At 42.6% G+C, this 23184-nt stretch overlaps 1 protein-coding gene and 1 non-coding gene across 5 annotated transcripts in view; both read right to left on the bottom strand.

Annotated features, from left to right (window-relative positions):
* The window catches only part of PTPRM (protein tyrosine phosphatase receptor type M), an 893280-nt gene that overhangs the window by 742062 nt on the left and 128034 nt on the right, over positions 1–23184 (bottom strand). The gene's annotated exons all lie outside the window — the stretch shown is intronic.
* On the bottom strand, positions 16286–16361 carry TRNAA-CGC (transfer RNA alanine (anticodon CGC)). Its single transcript has one exon. It is a non-coding gene; the product is annotated as a tRNA-Ala (tRNA).

Genomic DNA, 23184 nt, shown 5'->3' with positions numbered 1-23184 from the left:
AAAAGCCTGAGGCTAAACATTTCTCCAAAGGAAATACACAAATGGTCAATAAACACAAAAAAAGATGATTAGATGATCTCTAATCATCAGGGAAATGCAAATAAAAATCATAATGAGATACCATCCCATGCCCATTTGGATGTTTAATCTTAAAAAAAAAAAAAAAGGAACCATTACTGGCAATGAGGTAGAGAAATCAGAGCATTTGTCCATTGTTGGTGTAAATACAAAATGGTGTGGTCACTGTGGAAAACAGTACGGTGAGTCCTCAAAAAAAAAAAAAAAATAGAATTACCACATAATGCAGCAATTCCATTTATAAATATCTACGTCCAAGAATGAAATCAAGGTCTCAAAAAGATATTTTTTCCACTCATGTTCATTGCAGAGTTATTCACAGCATTAGCCAACAGACAGAAGCAACCCAAGTGATGGATAAATGAAATGTGAGATATTAATACCACAGAAAATTATTCAACCTTCAAAAGTAAGGAAATTCTTATACACACTACAACAGGAATGCCAAGGGAAGTAAGTCAGACACAAAAGGACAAATACTGTGTGATTCCACTCACATGAGGCACCTAGAGTAGTCAGATTCGCAGAGATGAAAGCAGAATGGGGCTGCCAGAGGCTGGGGGGAGCATGGGAAGAAGGGGAGGTTAATGTTTAGTGGGTACAGAGTTCAGTTTTGCAAGATTAAAAGGTTTCTGGAGATTGGTTTTTCAACAAGGTGAAAATACTTAACACTATATTGAACTGTATACAAAAAATGATTAACATGGTAAAATATGTTATGTGTATTTTACCACTATTAAAAATAACGGTTTACTGGCCCTGGCCGGTTGGCTCAGCGGTAGAGCGTCGGCCTGGCGTGTGGGGGACCCGGGTTCGATTCCCGGCCAGGGCACATAGGAGAAGCGCTCATTTGCTTCTCCACCCCCCTTCCTTCCTCTCTGTCTCTCTCTTCCCCTCCTGCAGCCAAGGCTCCATTGGAGCAAAGATGGCCCGGGCGTTGGGGATGGCTCCTTGGCCTCTGCCCCAGGCACTAGAGTGGCTCTGGTCGTGGCAGAGCAACGCCCCGGAGGAGCAGAGCATCGCCCCCTGGTGGGCAGAGCGTCGCCCCTGGTGGGCATGCCGGGTGGATCCCGGTCAGGCGCATGCGGGAGTCTGTCTGTCTCTTCCTGTTTCCAGCTTCAGGAAAAAAAAATAATAATAACGGTTTACTAATTAATTTAAGTCTATCTTTTCCCACTCTCTTAAAGATCCACTTTCATCATACTGAATTTCCACCTGTGCTTGGGTCTCTTTCAACATTTTTCCTGACATGGGCATTAGTAGCAACACACTAAGTCCGTAATGGCAAACTTTTTTATTAAAAACCCGTCCACTTTTGCAGTGCTGGTCAACCTGGTCCCTCCTGCCCACTAGTGGGCATTTCAGCTTTCATGGTGGGCCAATCGCAGTGCCATCTGGTTGCTCTACTACCGCCCACCATGAAAGCGGGAACGCCCACTAGTGGATGGGATGGACCAGGTTGACCAGCACTGCAAAAGTGGGCGGGTTTTTAGAAAAAGGTTTGACATCACGGGACTAGGTCATCACTGAGGCCCTAGCATGTGAACAACATAAAAAGCAAATCCCCTGATGCTTCTCCTTGCAGGTTTTCCTAGATAATCATGCATGTTTATTTTCCTTATGAACGTTAGAAACTGTCAAGCTCAAAGTAAAAACTTACACTTTCACTGGTTGCATTAAATTTATTAACTTGATGGTAAGTCACATATTCATAATGTTGGATCATTCTATCCAAGGACAGGTTATGACTATCCATTTGTTCAAGTCTACTTTTGGACTTCCTAGGGAAGGTTTAGCATTTTTCTTATACAGATTTGGTACATATATGTTTAATTTTACTCCCAATTATTTTATTTTCTTATTGTTATTTTTTTGCTGCCATAAATAACATTTTCTACTCAGTTTTATTTTTTGATCAGTTAATGTTTGATTTTTAAGTTAATTTTACATCCTAGCACTTTACTGAATTCTTTTGTTGGTTGTTAGTTTTGTCATTGATTCTTTTAGATAATCCAGGTATCACCTGCAAAGAGATTTCACTTCCTCTTGTAAAATTCTTATGTCGATAACTATCATTCCTTGTATAATTTCATTGACAAATACCTCCAATACAAAGTTTTGTTTGTTTGTTCAGTGAGAGGAGAGGAGGCAGAGACAGACTCCCACACATGCCCCAACTAGGATCCACCTGGCAAGTCCACGAAGGGGTAATGCTCTGCCCATGTAGGGCATTGCTCCATGGCTCAGCAACTGAGCTCTTCCTAGCACCTGAGGCAGAAAATGAAAAATCAACACACAAAATAAAAAAAAAATTAAAATCAGAAATATAATAAGGGTGTAATATACATAATATATTTATATAAAGAACTTCTAAAACAACAAAATAAAAATCTAAGGCTAAACATTTCTCCAAAGGAAATACACAAATGGTCAATAAGAGACCATGGAGCCATCCTCACTGCCCAGGGCCAACTTGCTCCAACTGAGTCATGGCTGCAGGAGGGGGAGAGAGAGAGAAAGAGAGGGGTAGGGTTGGAGAAGCAGATTGGTGCTTCTCCTATGTATCTTGACTGGGAATCAAACCCAGGACATCCACACACCAGGCCAATGCTCTATCACTGAGCCAAATGGCCAGGGCCCCAATACAAAGTTAAACAGAAGTGAGGATGGTGTCATCCCTACCTTGTTTGGTGGCTATTGGGAACGCTTCTCATATTTCAACATTAAGTAAAATGCAGACCTTACCTCTGCAATCTAAATATTTCAGCTAATGTTAAAGAATTGTTCAGCAATTTCTATTTTAGTGTTTCTTTTTAAGTCAGAAATGTGTGAATTTTGTTAAAGGCCTTCTCAGCATCTAGAAAGAGAAGCACAATAAAAGTATTGACCATAATTCTACACACTCCACGAAGGCAGAAAACTTGGCTACAGTTTTAAATACTCTATCTACAGAATGTTAACATGTAAATTTTAGTATTATTTTTGATAAATAAATGAGCAATCTTAAGTTGCTAATTCTTCTATGTAACAATGTTATTGCATTGTTTTCTAGTGTTTATAATACATAACAGACATAAAAATGCAAAATTAAAACTGTGAGAGTATTCATGCTTGCTCATCTAATAAGTGGACTCAACATATAAAGAAAACCAAGCAGACTTTACCTATACTATTTAAGGTTTAATGCATGTGGTAAAAATTCCATCTCTGTACTAAGGAACTTGTTTCTCTTCTCTGGAGGTCAAAGGCATTAAAAGAGAGCTAATCTAAGCCTATTTTACATTATCTATACCAGTTTCAACATTCATTATTCTCTCATTAAAAACATGTTCAGGTGAAAAGCTCAGAACATCTAACAGCAGGTTGAAAGCTTTAATTCAGTGGGAGGAGGGGATACTGTAAGTCAATAATAGAAAAGCCTTTTTAACAAAGGATGCTATTCTCTTAAAGTAGTAATCTATAGCAAATTACACAGAATGAACTTAATTATAGTTTTCAATATTTTAGAAAAGAATAATTTAATATGAAGTTAAAAGCTGATTCATTTTGCAAGGGTTTCACTAGCTGTCAATTGTACTCTTTATGAACCATCCACTGAGGTGATGTGTAGTTAAATACAGACTGGACTTGGTTATAATGAAAGCTCTTAATATGATAGTGTAGAAGTTGGATATAATAGCAAAAACGTATATGCTTGATCCTCTGTCTCATTTATATGTCCATAATCCAGATATTTACTTTATTTAAAAATCCTACTGTGTGCTTTCTGAAAGCCAACTCAAGAACTGAATAATGCAGCTGGGTATGAATAATCAAAAGCAGTTTTAAATAGCATATTCTGCAACAGTCTAAGTGCTATAGCAATTCTTGACAGAATACTAGAGAAAGTCAATAGCTAGGGTATTAACTTTGGGGGTCATTATTTCTGAAAATACAAATAGAACACTGTAGTAGCAAGAACTTTGAGGTTCACCTGCTAATAAATTCAACCCTCTTCCACAATAGAGAAAAAAACTGAACACAAGAAGATTAAGTGATTTTCCAAGCCAGTTAGTTATTGCTAAAGCCAGAAATAGTTTTTAGGTTTTTCCATAAAATGTAAACTCCATTTTTTTTTCTATTTTCTCTCCGAATCAGAGTCAACACGAGAATAAGCAACACGTCTTAGAAAGCACTGCACAGTATAATTTTAGGTAGAAATAGAAGCAAGGAAAGACAGAATATAAACTTATTTTCCACCACAATGTTGAATGTTGAAACTGGTATAGATAATGTAAAATAGGCTTAGATTAGCTCTCTTTTAATGCCTTTGACCTCCAGAGAAGAGAAACAAGTTCCTTAGTACAGAGATGGAATTTTTACCACATGCATTAAACCTTAAATAGTATAGGTAAAGTCTGCTTGGTTTTCTTTATATGTTGAGTCCACTTATTAGATGAGCAAGCATGAATACTCTCACAGTTTTAATTTTGCATTTTTATGTCTGTTATGTATTATAAACACTAGAAAACAATGCAATAACATTGTTACATAGAAGAATTAGCAACTTAAGATTGCTCATTTATTTATCAATGAGCACGGTTGACTTCTAAACATCAACCAAGCAGAATATTTAAAAAATTTCAAAAACCCCTGTGTTAATCTCAGCCGCCCCTGGGAACACCCTGCTCCAGCCGTCCCCTGTAACTAGCTGCTCACTGCCACACCTCTAGGCCAAATACAGAGTTATTCTGTAAGGAGCCCTAACGTCCCTTCTTTTACTAAAATCAAAGCAGCCACACAGAGAATGGGCAAAGGATATTTAAAATAAGGAATACAAGTGAATAAAAAAAGGTTAGATGATATTCAAATTCACTGTTAAATCAAAAAAAAAAAAAAGAAAAAGTAAATAAACTCCCTTCTACCAACCTATTCCAGGAACAAACATTCAGTTAGAGCAGCGGTTCTCAACCTGTGGGTCGTAAAATCTGTATTTCTGATGGCTTTAGGCGACCCCTGTGTTTTGGTCGTTCGACCCCCGCCGGGGTCGCGACCCACAGGTTGAGAATAGCTGAGTTAGAAGTTCCTTGGAGACATCCCTACATTCCACAATTATGGGTCTGTATGTCCCCAAGGAGTCCGTGTTGAGCCTCCTGAAGTCTCCCTGCCTTGCTTCTGGTCAGACCTGACTGCTCACCCAGTCTTATCAGCTGTCATCTATCTCACTAGGAATCAGTAAACAATGTGTGGGTAGGGGCAGGGGGCGACCACGGGCAAAGACAAGTAGAAGAGCAAGAAGAAGAAGGAGAGGAAAAGGGAAAGGAAAGAGCAAGAAGCAAAGGAAGAAGGCAGAAAAGATGCCCATTGCGGGGTATTACAAAATGACCGCAAGTTCTTATGCCCTAATTACCACAGGCCTTAAATCCTGGCTTAGTGTCTCTTTCATTGTGGACTTCTGTCTTCACAGTGACACCTGGGATCAGATGATCTCAGCAATCTTCTCCTGCTACAAGGTCACATACAATTCAAAAACATGAAAATCTATATGGATGCTTTTACTGACAATAATCCTTTCAGACACACACACATATGTATGTATGTATATGTGTGTGCATGTGTGGAAACCACTAAGACATCGGTGACTGGGGCATTCTAAAACTGCAAAATGGAAATTCAGAAATAAAAATGGGAATAAAGTAAGGCAAATAGCCCTGGCCATTCACTGGCTCAGTGGTAGAATATTGGCCCCACATGTGGATGTCCTGGGTTCCACTTCCAGTCAGGGCACACAGGAAAAGCAACCATCTGGTTCTCCACCCTTCCCCCCTCTATTTCTTCCCCTCTCTCTCCCGCAGCCATGGCTCAAGCAGTTGGAGCAAGTTGGCCCTGGAGGCTAAGGATGGCTACATGGCCTCCACCTCAAGTGCTAAAATGGCTCGGTTGCCGAGCAACAGAGCAGCAGTCCCAGGGGGGCAGAGCACTGCCCCTTAGTGGGCTTTCCAGGTAGATCCCAGTCAGGACACATGTGGGAGTCTGTCTCTGCCTTCACACCTCTCATATAACCAAAAAGAAAGAAAGAAGCCAAATATTCAAGAATGAGTTAAAAACTTCAAATCGACACTGTTATATAACTGATCTAATTTTTTTATTGATGCTAGAGAGAAAAAGGGAAAAAGACAAAGAAAGAGAGTGAAGAGGAAGAGAGAGATCGATTTGTTGTTATACTTGTTTATGATTGGTTGATTTTTATATGTGCCCTAACCGGGATCAAACCTGCAACCTTGGTATATTGGGTTTTAATGCTAACCAACTGACCTACCCAGCCAGAGCCTATACCAGAATTTTTTAAACCACATGCACTTAAGACAGAGACTTGTAACTTTGCAGGGACACAACAGTGGCAGATGTGCCATCTCTCCCTCCAGGGTTAATCCAGGGCCCGCTTTTCAGTCTACTCGTAGGAAGTCTCATCTGCTAAAACACCTTTTCAAAAGCAAAGGATCTTACTACATTTATCTTATGGTGAATGCATATTAATCACTGAGTAATCTTACTCCTCCTGCAAGGGCAAGTTCAATCAGCACCTCAACCATGCATTTAATCTACAAACACTGGCTGCACACCTACAACATGTGAGGCTATAAATAAGGCAAATCCCTATCCCGGAGGAGCTCACAAAATACCCCGGAAGAAAGGAAGATGAAATATGTGATACGTGCAACCTTGGGTTACCGAAGAATGACTAGCCTCTGAAGGGGAGGATCTGCAACCTCGCTAAAATGTGAGGCCCTGTCCTTCATTTGGAAGGCTTACAAGCAATTCACCAGACAGAAGGGGAGAGCCCTCCAGGAGGAAGGAAAAGCGGAGGGCAAGTCACAGGAGGGTGAGTGTCAATGGCCTGGTGTGAGAATGTGCAAGGACTGACAGAAGGTCACGAGGTCTTCCCACAAGTCTGGGTTTCCTGGAAGGGGCGATCTGTGTACTGCACAAAGGGCAGCAGTGTGGCTGAGGGCCGGGGCAGAGGCGGCCCTGCCTGCAGCTAGAGGAGAGAGGAGGCAGGACCTGGTGGGGAGGGGAACCTATTTTCAGCTCAGACTCTGTAAAGGGAGTATCTGTAGGAGCTGAGGGAACAGCAGGCCTTCTGGGGGGTTGGGAGAGAGCTTGCTGTCCCTGTTTCAGGGAAGTGATGAGATTTTCGTGGCAGAAAACTTCTATTTGTCCAATACGCACATTAAACCATTCATCTCTTCCCACTGTGCGTGTACCTCCAACCTACGCACCAGCCACCTGCAGGTGTTATTTATTAACACAGTCACCCGGATGACACCAGAACTGAAGGATGGTGATGTTCTGACTTACTCTGAGTCTTCAGTACTTGGCTGTTACTGCAACAGAGGAGAAACCAGATGCGTTTTTGGGGACCACTTCATTCTCCATTCTACCCAAAACTATCCAAGCATGATTTTGAAGATGTATGTCTTCTCCCTCCATTCACATGTTCAGAATGCAGACGGGCCTGCTAGCCTCTACTTCTGCCCAAGGAGGTCAACATGCCAGGCTGGGCTAGCCTGTCAGGATTACTCTTTAAATAAATGGAACTGCAGCATTATTAGAAAGACAGAGTTCCCCAGAATTGAAACTCTTACATTTTTAAAAAATTTTTATTTATTTTTTATTTATTCATTTTAGAGAGTAGAGGGAGAGACAGAGAGACAGAGAGAGAGAAGGGGGAGAGGAGCTGGAAGCATCAACGCCCATATGTGCCTTGACCAGGCAAGCCCAGGGTTTCGAACCGGCGACCTCAGCATTTCCAGGTTGACGCTTTATCCACTGCGCCACCACAGGTCAGGCGAAACTCTTACATTTTGATGAGGACCACTCCCCTGACTTGGTATCCTGCCTCAACCGCAGAGCCGCCAGCTAAGGAAAAGCAGGACCTGACTGAGGACTCCTCCGAGAAATCTGGCAGGCGTACCAGTGCTCTGTTATCGCCCTGCTGGACACGATCCCTCTCTCACACCTCAAGGCTGTGCACCAAGCTTTCAGTAAGACTGAACACACAGTAAGCCCTCAGTAGCTCTTAATCTTTTTATTTGTGAATAATAGTCTTTTCATTCTTTCTAGGGTTTGGAGAACATTTTTATTTTATTTAAAGAAAAGAACTCACCCTCTTCAATTCTTGCCAAAATTAAAATGAAGGGACATTTTAATTCTAGCCAGACCAAGTAACCAGGTACCCGTCTATCTAGAAACCCACCAGATGGGTGAGTTCATGATACTGAAAATCTCTAGCAAACCGTTCCATCGAGCTAAACAAAAATCAGCCCTAGAAAGATGACGTGCCAGTGGTGATCTTGTCCCGGACTGTATTCATTTCCTCTCCTACTAACATACCCCACCCCTCAACAGTGATAAAACGGCACATATGGATAATGCTGTTTGGTATACACTAACAATCTTGGCAGGTTTCCCTTTAATAAACCACTCCAGATGTTAGTGTCAGTAATTATGCCTGCCATCATTCAGCTTTAGGAATGAAATACGGATGCTACATTTCCTTGTTTGTGTTTCCACAGATCATCTCCAAGCATAAAGCCTGCTCAGTTAAGACAGCCCTACGAATGGTCTCTGCATGGAAACGAACAGAGACCGGGCAGAAAGATGACCAGCACGAACTGGTAGCTACAAAAACAGACCTGCTATCAGAACTTTTCAAATGATTCTTTTATATACGTTTATGCCTCTATAATTAATGAAACACTTACACATTCCTATGCGTTACTATTTCAAAATGTGCCAGAAAAATGACAAATACATTTCAAACAATTATCTGTAGTACAGAGACAACAAACTACTGTATATGAAAAGAGATCTACCGTGAAAATCTTTTTTTAGGAAAAATATAACTGAGATGTTGTATGCTAAATTTTTAACAGTGTTGTTAGAATCAGAAAACCATGTGAATGTTTTCATTTTCCAAAGACCTAACTTGCAAAAACACTTTTTTTGTGATCCCATTAAGAAATAAAGTCTTTATGGATCTATAACTAAGTGTCAGAACAAGTTATGACAATTTTGATTTTTTTTCTTAAAAAAAGGTATACCTAATGATACAAACGATGCAATTTTTTTGACATGAAAATGAATCCATTTGGTGAGAAATAATCAACCCAATCCTTTGGGATATTTAAATGATCATGCTAAAAAGGCAACATTAAACACTGGAAGGATTAAGCTGACAGCGAAGGGTGCTGACATAGAGTACTATAAGTCAGAGCAGTGCTGTCAGCATCACCACGGCACTGAGAAAGGAGATTCTTTTTTTTTTTTTTTTTTTTTGTATTTTTCTGAAGTTGGAAACGGGGAGGCAGTCAGACAGACTCCTGCATGCGCCCGACCAGGATCCACCCGGCATGCCCACCAGGGGGCGATGCTCTGCCGCAACCAGAGCCATTCTAGCGCCTGAGGCAGAGGCCATAGAGCCACCCTCAGCGCCCAGGTCATCTTTGCTCCAATGGAGCCTTGGCTGCAGGAGGAGAAGAGAGAGACAGAGAGTAAGTAGAGGGGGAGGAGTGGAGAAGCAGATGGGCGCTTCTCCTGTGTGCCCTGGCCAGGAATCGAACCCGGGACTCCTGCAGGCCAGGCCGACGCTCTACCATTGAGCCAACCAGCCAGGGCGAGAAAGGAGATTCTTATAAGAACTAATTTTATATAAAGGAGCCTAATCAACACATTCACCTGCTTATCTTCAAACCATCATGAGAGCAATGTCAATATTCCTGTCAAAACTCACTGGCTTCACTGAAGGTATAATGTGGAGGCCGCACTCTGAGGGCAGGTTGGCCACAAACGGTGGGCCAGGCCACTTGAACTGCCTTCATAAGCAGCATGACACTCAACACCACTATTGTTGATAACTGTCCAGAGGCCAAGAGTCAGGGCAGCTAATTCCTACAAAAAATCCCTCTGAGATAGATGAAATCGGAACAAAAATAGCAAGTAAATAAAAAATTACACATCAGAGACAGACAAGGGCATCTTCGAAGGCTGACGTTGCACGGTGATGCACAGAAAGGTCAAGTCCGTCGCTGTAATCTTACTGAAGGGCACTACTGCTGCAAGGCGGTGGAGTCATCGCACTGGTTCCAGCACATCCCACCTAAGCTTGAAGTGCCGCCGAGACACGCGCGCGCACGCGGGGCAGCACAGTGGCCGCCTGGCGGCCCCTCTCCACCTGCCACGGGCAATCTACGCCATCTGCTGTTTGCACTCGTGTAAGCTCAACCCACAAGCAAAAGGGGCACCCCGTTATCAAAACCCACCTGACACCTAAAAATGACGTTTTTATATCAAGAACAACCCAATAGACTGATTTGCTTTTGGTTCGTATGTCTCACTATGTCACTTGACTGCTGTGATGAGCTCTGACCCTCCACTGACATAGGGGAGGTGGCAGAGAGACGCAGCCTCTAGCAGGGGTCCCCAAACTTTTTACACAGGGGGCCAGTTCACTGTCCCTCAGACCGTTGGAGGGCCGGACTATAAAAAAAAAACTATGAACAAATCCCTATGCACACGGCACATATCTTATTTTAAAGTAAAAAAAACAAAATGGGAACAAATACAATATTGAAAATAAAGAATAAGTAAATTTAAATCAACAATCTGACCAGTATTTCAACGGGAACTATGCTCCTCTCACTGACCACCAATGAAAGAGGTGCCTCTTCTGGAAGTGCGGCGGGGGCGGATAAATGGCCTCAGGGGGCCGCATGCGGCCGGCGGGCCCGTAGTTTTGGGACCCCTGCTCTAGAGTGAGGCCTAACTCCACTCAGCCACCTGGGTGCGGTCACTTCCCCCTGGGGAAGTCGCTCAATCGTCTAAGCCTCGGTTTCCTCCTCTGCCAAATGGGGATGATAACAACCCCTCCAACTCAGCGCTGCTGTCAGGGTGACACGAGATGACACTTAGGAACAATAAGCACAGGGCTGCTCTCAGGAAGCCTTCAATAAAGCTTGTGGCTGTTTCTTTAAGGTTTATTTTTTAAGCTCAATGTTTAAAATACTGTTGTAAATATATTTATTCTGACATTTATAGACTAACCCCATTCTATAAAAGAACTATAACTTCTCATGAATACATTCTTATACCCTATTCCTTCTCTTTATATCATATTTATACTATTGTAGAAAGGCGTTCACTGTCCACACCTGATCAAGTTCAGTGTTTTACAAAGCATTCTATTGTGTAAGACTCATCATTACGTACCATCAATAATTTCTCATGAAATTTTATAGAATGGAAAACGATTCCAGAAACATGAGAAAATACATAAAAGCTTATTAAGCCTGGAATGCACACCCTCTGATGCTCTGGGGCAGATGAGAGTTTAAAGATAAGGGAAGCTGACAACACAAAGGACATCACAAGCCTCAGGACGACCACAGCCCAGAACACAAATGACCACGCTTCTGTGATCACTTACACTGCGCTTGACCACGAGACTGGCACCGTGGAAACCAGTCATGCCTAAAACAACTTAATCCTGAGGCTTTCTGTGGCACCCCACTGCCTACTGAACAGCATGGGCGGGTTCTAAGGCTTTCTATGACCTAGCGCAATCAAATATCTCTAACACACTGCAATTCAAACTACAATTCTCGTTGAAAACACCAGTTCCATTTCTTCTTTGCCTTATGTTTTCATACTTGTCCCGCCCCCTTAGGCCCAACCCCCATCCCAATCCCAACCTCACCATCCCCCGACCCGAGTCTGCATCTCTGACATCCATCTGGTCTTCCAGAGCCCAGTACAAATGCCACTTATTCTATGGCACCTTCCTAAGATGCTCTTTAGGTATAGGTAATCGGTTCTTATAACCTTTACAAAGCACTTATTTAGCATGATGAATCAGAGTTCATTACTGATAATCTATATTGATTCTATTAACCCCCCCATCTCATTCCTTGAGCAAAAAAGCCTTGTGTGGGACTCGTCCTCATGTTTTCCAGGGAGCGTTTCACATGCTAGATAGTCAATATATCTCTTTGGCAGAAGGAGTGAATTAAGTTAAATACAGTGTGTCCGTAAAGTCATGGTGCACTTTTGACCGGTCACAGGAAAGCAACAAAAGAGGACAGAAATGTGAAATCTGCACCAAATAAAAGGAAAACCCTCCCAGTTTCTGTAGGATGATGTGACAGCATGTATGCATGCTAAGATGATGACGTAACACCATGTATACAGTGGAGCAGCCCACGACCATGCTAGTCGAGATGTGGACAGTACAGAGGAAAGTTCAGTGTGTTCTGTGGCTCGCTAAATTCGAATCAGTGACCAAAGTGCAACGTGAATATCGGCGCGTTTATAACGAAGCGCCACCACATAGGAATAACATTACTCGGTGGGATAAACAGTTGAAGGAAACCGGCAGTTTGGTGGAGAAACCCCGTTCTGGTAGGCCATCAGTCAGTGACGAGTCTGTAGAGGCTATACGGGATAGCTACCTAAGGAGCCCTAAAAAATCTGTGCGTGAGCCCACATCTGAATAGGTATGAAACTGGGAGAGTTTTCCTTTTATTTGGTGCAGATTTCACATTTCTATCATCTTTTGTTGCTTTCCTGTGACCATCAAAAGTGCACCATGACTTTACGGACACACTGTATTTTTAAATTTAGACCAATATATTTCTGTTCATTGACTTTTTAATATTTCTAGATCCAGAGTGCCTGTTTTTCGATTAGTAGTTCTACCCCATATTAACTGGGGCTCTGTGGACAAGGTAAACCCCACATATGGGGCATATGTAAAATTGAAGGTAACAGCTCCTACCTTCACAGAAATGGAATAAGATCATGCATGTAGAGTGTAATCCCTCCAATGTTAGTTATTAAAGCAAGTATAGTAAATCCTCTGATGTTACCTATTAAAATTTTTATGAAAACATATTCATGCAGGGCCCTGGATGGCTGGCTCAGTAGTAGAGCATCAGCCCAGCATGGGGAATTCTGGGTTTGATTCCTGGTCAGGGCACACAGGAGAAGCGACCATCTGCTTCTCTACCCTTCCCCCTCCCCCTTCTCTCTCTCTTCCCCTCCTGCAGCATGGCTAATGGTTCAAGCACATTGGACCTGGGCGCTGACAATGGCTCCATGGAGCTTCCACATCAGGTGCTAAAAATAGCTAGGTTGGCCCTGGCCAGTTGGCTCAGTGGTAGAGCGTCGGCCTGGCGTGCAGAAGTCCTGGGTTCGGTTCCCGGCCAGGGCACACAGGAGAGGCGCCCATCTGCTTCTCCACCCCTCCCCCTCTCCTTCCTCTCTGTCTCTCTCTTCCCCTCCCACAGCCAAGGCTCCATTGGAGCAAAAGATGTCCCGGGCGCTGGGGATGGCTCCTTGGCCTCTGCCCCAGGCACTAGAGTGGCTCTAGTCGAGACAGAGCGACGCCCCGGATGGGCAGAGCATCGCCCCCTGGTGGGCGTGCCAGGTGGATCCCGGTCAGGCGCATGCGGGAGTCTGTCTGACTGCCTCCCCGTTTCCAGCTTCAGAAAAATACAAAAAAAAAAAAAAAATAGCTAGGTTGCAAGCATGCTCCAGATGGGCAGAGCATTAGCCCCAGATGGGGGTTGCTGGGTGGATCCCAGTCAGGGTGCATGCAGGAGCCTGTCTCTCTATCTCCCCTCCTTTCACTTAAATATATATATATATATATATGTATTCATGCAGGGCATTAGTTTCCCTCACATGAGGATAAAACAATGTCAAGGCAAGCGAGTCTGCAGCCCACTCCAGCCCCCCAGCGCAGTCCTCCCGCCTCTCTCCAGAGTTAGCAGTTACAGAATCCACACGAGTTCCAGAGTTTACACCAGGCGTTGTGTGTGTATCTGTTGAAAGGCTGATGTGAACTCAGTGCCCCAGAAAAACAACTCCCAAAATATAAGCTAACTAATTCCAGGAAATCTTATTTCTTTAGATTCCTCTGGAACTTTCAAGGTTTTGGTCTGCAATTCTTTCTTATTGGCAAGTTAATGAGGAAGGATAAATATACCCCCTCTCACCTAAATCTCTCATTTATGCATATTATAGATAATGACATTTCTAGAGAGTCGCTGCATTTCTTTCCAATCACCCGGTAATGTCTGTATTTTGATGGATACAGTGAGAGCCTGTTCCTGGTATCATTAGAAAACCAAGATGATTTGGTTTTAAATAGCCAAAATAAAGGAAGACAGAGTGAGATGACTGGCTGTAGTCAGCCGTGAAACTCATCCATGAAACACAAGAATAAGTATGGTTGGCCTCACAAATCACTTACAAGTTTCTAATTACCCAACTGTTTCCACATTATCATGCAAAATGAAAATGTTGGTGGTCTTTAATAATGTCATTATAGCAATAGATTTTCTGCTCTCATTAAAATGTTTGACTCCAGTCTGATTTTTAAAAACTATTTAATACCCTTCAGGCTTAACCAAAGGTGCCATGATAGATTTTAATACCGGCAGACTTCATTTTATTGCACTTTGCTTTACTGTACTCCACAGAAACTGCTTCTTTTTTTTTTTAACATATTGAAAGTAAGATCCTCTACCACCAAAGGGTTATAATTTGCTGAACTCAGATGATAGAATTTTTGCCAGCAAAGAATTTACTTAGTAAGTTATATAATGCCTAATCATTGAAGTGTATACTTGAAACTAATATAATGTTGTATGTCAAGTGTAATTGAAAAAATAAAAAAATGATTTTAAAAATACTAAGAGGCCCTGGCTGGTTGGCTCACCGATGGAGCGTCGGCCCGGCGTGTGGAAGTCGCAGGTTCAATTCCCTGTCAGGGCACACAGGAGAAGCGCCCATCTGCTTCTCCACCCCTCCCCCTCTCCTTCCTCTCTGTCTCTCTCTTCCCCTCTCACAGCCAGGGGTCCAATGGAGCGGGGTTGGCCCAGGTGCTGAGGACATCTCCATGGCTCCATGGCCTCTGCCTCAGGCGCTAGTGTGGCTCCAGCCACAGCGGAGCAATGCCCCAAATGGGCAGAGTGTCGCCCCCTGGTGGACATGCCGGGTGGATCCCTATTGGGCACAGGCAGGAATCTGTCTGACTGCCTCCCCACTTCTAACTTTGGAAAAATACAAAAAAAAATACTAAGGAAAGGACATTTTTTAAAGAAATAATGCTATCAAACTTACTAGACTATAGTGTAAATGTAACTTTTATATGCACTAAGAAACCAAACAATTCATGTGACTCGCCTTATTGTGATAATCAATTTATTGTGGTGGTCCAGAACTGAACTTGCAACATCTCAAGGTGTGCATGAGATACAGTGTCTCAGAAAGAAAAAGAAAGAGAATGTGGTCTTTATTGTGCTTGAGTCAATTTTTCCTAATTCATTCATTCCACAAACATCAGTAGTTTCTATTACGTGCAAGGGTCTGTGGAAGTCAAATAGATAAAAAAAATGAGACATGGTCTCATTGAAGGGCTTGCAGTCATAAGGGGGTCCAGTCTAAGAGACTTTAATCTCAAAATATAAGCATATACTCTAATTCTAGTTTTTTTTATTTAAAACATTGCTCAAAAATGTCCATGTTGTTCCCATATGTTCAACACAAATATTTTAGAACTTCTGCTTACAATATGTTCAAATATAAAAGTACTCTGATTTTTATATTTCCCCTATAAGGAAGTTGGTGAAGTAATTAGAGGTCTTAAAATACAAAAAATAAGCAATCAAAATATTTAGTGAACAATTAATTCTCTTCTTAAAAGTAATAATCAACTGAGATGTGGCATCTAAGAAATATTTATCCCCAATGTGAGAAAGGGTACATGTTTTTCTGTGTCCTAAGCCTAGGCTTTTGAGATCCATTATAATAGCATTATTCACATTCCATTAAACTTCCAGAAAACAAAGAACTCAACATATAATCTTTTTTTTTTTTTTGCACTTTTCTGAAATTGGAAACGGGGAGGCAGTCAGACAGACTCCCGCATGCGCCCAACCAGGATCCACCCGGCACGCCCACCAGGGGGCGATGCTCTGCCCATCCGGGGGGTCGCTCTATTGCGACCAGAGCCACTCTAGCGCCTGGGGCAGAGGCCACAGAGCCATCCTCAGCGCCCGGGCATACTTTTGCTCCAGTGAAGCCTTGGCTGCGGAAGGGGAAGAGAGAGAGACAGAGAGGAAGGAGAGGGGGAGGGGTGGAGAAGCAGATGGGTGCTTCTCCTATGTGCCCTGGCTGGGAATTGAACCCGGGACTTCCGCATGCGAGGCCGACGCTCTGCCACTGAGCTAACCGGCCAGGGCCTCAACATATAATCATAACTCAATTTTCTTTTTGGCTTAAAAAAGAATCATAGACTTGAAGTCCTGTCCTGAAGGCCAGTACTCACACTCCATTCTGCTCACTATGCAGCTGAAGAAATGGTAGGCTCTTCCTGAAGGCTATTAGCAAGAGCAGCAGAACGAGCCAAGTTCAGGTAAGGCTCCTGATTTTACAATTCTGAGCTATACTGCTCACAGCAAATCTTCAGTTTACCTATTCTAGGAGCACTTCCTGGCATCCAGATTCGGGAGTTCTGAATAGATTTCTCTCCTGAAAACACTTACATATGGAATTCCCTAGAACCAATTAAAGGTTATACTATCATTCACTAAATAATAATAATAATAATAATAATAATAATAAATCATATGTGCCCAGAATAGGCTAGGGCACTTTTGAAGATACACCATCCTGCTCATAGGGAACTCTTGGTCTGGTATACAACACCAACAAATAAAAGCAGGTATAATAGAATGTGCACAATATAGCAATATAAATAACATATAAGGCAGAGCAATGGAAGAATACGCAGTGGTTTAATATGTGCTTTGGGAACTGGCCTCTGAGCCTCAGCCTGGTTTAAATCATGATTTTTCTACACAGGCCATTACAAATAACTAACAAATTATTTACAAAAATGCAGCCTTCTGCTTCACACCGGGGCTGCCCGTGACCACAAAGCCATTTAAATCTATGGTCTACTTAATGTGCTTTTCCAGGTAGGAACAGTCACAGAGATGTCCGGCTTCCAGTAGCTTCTGTCATAAAGCGTCCCTCTATCACAATGTAGGTCTGCCACTGAGTGACATTCATTGCTAAGATATTAATAGAAGATCTTTATTTTACCCATTTGGCACATGACTCCCTCCCTTTAATTTCTGCTGATATTTGACCAACAAAGTGCCAATACAATAGTCTCTTCATACAGTCTTTATGCCTAAATGTACCTGAATGTTAAAGATAAAAGTAAATGGGACTATCTGACAATTGTTTAATTGGACTCTTTGCAGTGCAAAGATTAATCACTTTCAAGGTAAATAAACTCCTCTTAGAGACATTTTTCAGTAAAAGCACTGAGTATAAACCACCAATAAGAACTAAACAAATATTTTAAAAATTTTAAGTTGCTTACTATTAACTAAAATTTCAATGAGTGCACTCAGTAAGAATAAAGCAGGGATGCCAACTGCCCGAGAAGTAAATTCCTGCAGCAGGAATCACGGGTTGCTTGTTTTCTGATATCGGTCCATAACGTCTCCAGTCAATCGCTGAATTAAATTTCAACTTCACTAGTGTAGGGCTCACTCAGCCCCCACGTTGAAGAACCGTGTGCACCGGCGCTGCCAGTCTGGGCCAGTTCCGTCTGCTGCTCGCCACCGGGAAGCACACAGAGGGAGCCGTCAGAGTGTGTGCAGGGGCACTCGGGGGGGTGCTCGCTGCGAGTGTGGGGTGCACGGTGAGATAGCCTGGGCCAGCTTCAGATTTCCTACACGTTTTAACCCAGGGCAAATTGTTTCCTTATCTATTTAATATGGGCTGTTATGAAGATTAGGTAAGTAGTACATAAGCCGTTTGCTCAGCAAAACAAACAAACTGGTGCTTAGAAATACAATAAAACGTGCTTCTATTTTACCATTCCTGCTCCATAAGTTCCCTGCATGACCTCTCAGGTTCTTGTACTTTCTTTTTAATATGTTAGTTTCAAGGTACACCACAGTGATCAGACATTACATAACTTACTAAGTAGTCATCCCAAGAATTCTCATACCCATCTGACACCATACATAGTTACTAGAATATTATTAATAATTTTCCCTATGCTACTTTATATCTCACGACTATTCTGTAACAAACAATTGTACTTTAGCTTTTTTTACCCAGTCCCTCAGATTCTTCCTTTTTTTTTTTTTTTTCAATTAAGTGAGAGGTGGGGAAGCAGGGAGGCAGAGAGAGAGACTCCCGCATGCACTCTGACCGGGATCCACCTGGCAAGCCCCCTACTGGGTGATGCTCTGCCCATCTGGGGCCACGGCCCCATTGCTCAGAATGAAGTCATTTCAGTGCCCGAGGCAGAGGCCATGGTGCCATTCTCAGCACCCGGGGACAAACTGCTCAAATCATTCAAGTCCTGGCTGCAGGAGGGAGAGGGAGAGAGAGAGAGAGAGAGAGAGAGAGAGAAGGGGAAAAGGGTAGAGAAGCAGATGGGCGCTTCTCCTGTGTGCCCTGACCGAGAATTGAACCCGGGGCTTCCACACGCTGGGCCAACGCTCTACCATGCAGCCAACTGGCCAAGGCCTCTTGCACTTTGTACAATTGCTGCTTCACAACTTGGTAAGAACAAAAGATGGAAAGTGATCATATTTGGTCAGCAATGGAAGTAGTTTCTGAATCCCCCTGAAAGTTGAACTAAACTCAGCCATGCTGGGTCCATCAGTGGAATGAAGAGGAGAAACAATTTTTCTCCCTCTAAAAATTAAATCAATTTCTTTCAATTTGCCACTTTCTTTATCACATCTATTATTTCTCAATTAGCAGTTCTCCCAGAAACTCAGCATATATAGCAAAATTCAAATAAAATGAGACACCGAGGTTAATTTAACAATGCAGTGGCTCATTGAAGCCTGATCCATGTAAACATAGTTATGTAAAAATCTATCCCATGTCAATTACTTACCTTTAAACAGGAAAGTTACTCTGATCATTGCGTTTTATTCACACTGCGAATTATAAAATAGTACTTTATGCTTACAGGAGATGACAGCATAAACAATTAAAAGAGAGTATGGTGTCATATTGTTCTCTGGAACTGTTCTATTACAAGTAGATTAAATAATTCTAATACAGGTAGATTATAGAGAAAGTAGTGAAAGTATGAGCACTATTACTGACCCTGCTTTGACTTAAGATAGAAGCCATAACACACCCCAAGGAAACCACATTGGGCTCACCTTTCTAAAATACACACACAGACACACACAAACACACACACACAGAATTTTTAAAAAATAATTATTTACCAACTTATCTGACAAGTATGGCATAAGTTTGTGTCTTTTACCATATTTTACAACCTTTTTTCAGTAAAGGAAGAAGATTAATAGACCTCAGATGTCACACACACCTTACTAACTTTTTACTAATCTACATGGAGCAATGGTTATTTCAGCTTCAGATTACCAACATTTAAGAAGCTAAACAGCATATACTTAGTTTTAAAGTTTCTTTACTTAGCTCAAATATCTGACTGAGTACACACACATTTTATTTAAGTTTATTAAAAGCATATTTTATGACATTTTATTTTTAGGATAACAGTGACATGTGGCTGCCTTCCTCTGTGACAGTCTTCCTTATCCCTGAAACCAAATAACTATTTTCATCACACCTTCCTGGTATCAATATTCATTGGCTTCTCTCCACTTGAAAGTAGAAGGCTTTCCCCTAGTTTCATTTCCTTTGCAATTTATTTTTAAGGGTCATGTTTTTATTATTGTTTATTTAACAGATACAATTATTACTCAGGAGTTATTCTGAATAATAAAAATGTTATTCTAGAACCTTAATACTATACTATCATGTCCTCAGATGTTTTCTAAGATACTTAACTTACCTAATCACATTTCTTCCCTGTGTTATATTGGGTACATTTTACGTCTTGTTTCTTAAATTAAAATTTGTTTACTGCAGCACCCCTAAAATTTGAAGTAACTTATAATGTTTGACTGAGTAATATGCTAAAATAGGGGTGGGGAACCTATGGCTCGTGAACCAGATGTGGCTCTTTTGATGGTTGCATCTGGCTCACAGACAAATCTTTAATAAAAATAATAATAACGTTAAAAATATAAAACAGTCTCATGTATTACAATCCATTCATTTCCTACCGCCCATGTTCATGGTTGCAGGTGGCTGGAGCCAATCACAGCCGTCCTCCAGGACAACCACCAAATTTTTATTGGATAATGCATAACGTACATGGGTCATTGTATGGCTCTCACGGAATTACATTTTAAAATATGAGGTGTTCATGGCTCTCTCAGCCAAAAAGGTTCCCAACCCTTGTGCTAAAACTATGAGATAAAGGTGTGCCTATAAATACTAGAAGCAAAGAGGAGGGACAAAATCTCTATTACAAACAACTTATGAGGTAGAACAACTGAGCCACCACACACACAGTCAAGTCATCATCCTCCGAAGCTAGCGGTCTGAATCTCTGTCAACATCCCAAGGACTTCAGCTCTCTCAATGCCCCATGTTAGGGTCCTTCTTTGTTTACAAGATCCTACTGCATTGTTCAAGTTCACCACGGCAAGCATCCGGTATCTTCCCACCTTTTGAAAGTACAAAGCCACACTGGGATAAAGAAAAGTTATCATAGGTCAATGTCTCCATAGCCAGCTGAGCAACCTCTCCTCTTCCCTACACAAAGGGGTATCAACAGACTTCCGGCCCTGTGTTAGAATCTGTACACGCTCAGCATCCCTATCCCTCTCAATGTGCTCTGGGTGTCGGGAAAAACACTGGATGATGAATTCCTGATTACTTACCTAGGCACATGCAAAAAAAGAAAAAATGATAGACAAGATTAAGGTTTTAGAAACTAAATATACAATATTATCTGTAAACTTCAGGTATAATTCATCATGCTTTAAACTGTTCTTCACAACATGGAATGTTATGTGAATTTTTTCATAATTCAAATGTTTACTCTATGAAGTGTGTGCTAGATATTCCCCATGAGCTACTTCAAATCCGCTGTCCACCATCCTCCGTGACAGGGAGGACAGCCTACAGGACTCTGTGTCTGGCTGAGTTCCATCAGCAGGGGGCGCCAGGAGGAAGTCAGAAGGCTCAAGGAAGGAGAGTCTAGCATTTTCCTCCACAGCCTCTGTGCCTGTCCCCAAAAGCTCTGATTTGGCACTGGCTGAATTCAACTTCCACAGTCCCAGTTCCGGTAAGTGCCACCCTCCAGTGGCTGTTGCCAGTCCCAATGGGTGCTTCCCCATCCCCCCTGAGGGCATCTTAACCCGAGCTCGGCCTTTGTCCGCAGTGCCTCCAGTAAACCTTTCAATCACCTATTTGATGGTGCCTTTGTTTCCTGCAGAAAACCTGTTATGTTTTTCTTTTCAATTCCCCTCAACCAGGAAGTAGCTCTTTTTTCATATGAATTCTACTAACTTTATATTCTATTTATATAACACTTATATGGGAGTTATCTAAAAATACCTATTTTTTTTTTTCATATAACTATGATATATTTGAAGACAGGGTCATGTCATACTCCTGGTTTGTATCTTATTCAGACTAGGGTACACAACAGATATTTAACAAAGAACTCCTGAAATTACTTTGGGCTGAATGTCTGAGCGGTAAGCTGATTTGCGTGCAGTCCATTGAGACGTCCTTCGTGGTCACCAGAGCACACAGTTGCTCTGGTCCACAGAGTCAAGTGCCCGGAAGAACCGTTCCCTACCAACTCGCCCTTAATCAACTGGAAGGGAGGCTCCTACAAATATAAAAGGAAGAGGGTTAGGGGCACATGTGGGGCAGCTGTCACCAGCCGGAAGCCAATCTCCACGAGGTGGAAGTGCCTGGGCGCCTCTCCTGGCTTCCAGATCACCCACTGTCGCTCCCTGAGGCCTGAAGCCCTTCAGCCTCCCTCACAGCTCTGGCTGCCTCATCACAGGATGGCCTTGTGATTCCCCCTGAATACCTCCACCTGGAAGAGTTTCCCCAATACCTATACCTTGTCCTCAACACATGCAGTAATAGAGAAAAAAGCTTCTGTCCTACAATGACTGGCAGAGGATCCTCAAAAGCATCTTCAGAAGACTGAGGTATTGCCATCCCCAGAGCTTTCTGGAAGGATTGGTGTCTTTCCCCATGTATAAGATGCTCCCATGGTATAAGGCACACCTTAACATGGGGGCCAGAAATTTGAAAAAAAAAAAGTATTACATAAAGTTACTGAACTCAAGTTTTATTCATCATAAAATTCATTGAACTCATCACTGTCAAAACTCCCATCCACTAGCTTGTCTTCATCTGTGTCTGATGACAAATCACAGTCTTTATTTATTGCCTCGTCCTCAGTTCCATGTATGGCAGTGGTCCCCAACCTTTTTTGGGCCATGGACCAGTTTAATGTCAGAAAATATTTTCATGGACTGGCCTTTAGGGTGGGACGGAAATGTATCATGTGACCGAGACAAGCGTCAAGAGTGAGTCTTAGACGGATGTAACAAAGGGAATCTGGTCATTTTTTCAAAAATAAAACATCGTTCACTTAAATATAAATAAAACGGAAATAATGTAAGTTATTTATTCTTTCTCTGTGGACCAGTACCAAAGGGCCCACGGACTGGTACCGGTCCGCGGCCCCGGGGGTTGGGGACCACTGATGTATGGCATTTGAAATGCCATACTTCTTAAATGACTTGACAATGGGCCCTGGCCGGTTGGCTCAGCGGTAGAGCGTCGGCCTAGCGTGCGGAGGACCCGGGTTCGATTCCTGGCCAGGGCACACAGGAGAGGCGCCCATTTGCTTCTCCACCCCTCCGCCGCGCTTTCCTCTCTGTCTCTCTCTTCCCTTCCGGCAGCCAAGGCTCCATTGGAGCAAAGATGGCCCGGGCGCTGGGGATGGCTCTGTGGCCTCTGCCTCAGGCGCTAGAGTGGCTCTGGTCGCAACATGGCGACGCCCAGGATGGGCAGAGCATCGCCCCCTGGTGGGCAGAGCGTCGTCCCTGGTGGGCGTGCCGGGTGGATCCCGGTCGGGCGCATGCGGGAGTCTGTCTGACTGTCTCT

The sequence above is a fragment of the Saccopteryx leptura genome, chromosome 11, assembly GCF_036850995.1.
Source record: "Saccopteryx leptura isolate mSacLep1 chromosome 11, mSacLep1_pri_phased_curated, whole genome shotgun sequence".
NCBI lineage: Eukaryota > Metazoa > Chordata > Mammalia > Chiroptera > Emballonuridae > Saccopteryx > Saccopteryx leptura.
This window is presented reverse-complemented; position numbering and strand designations above follow the sequence as displayed.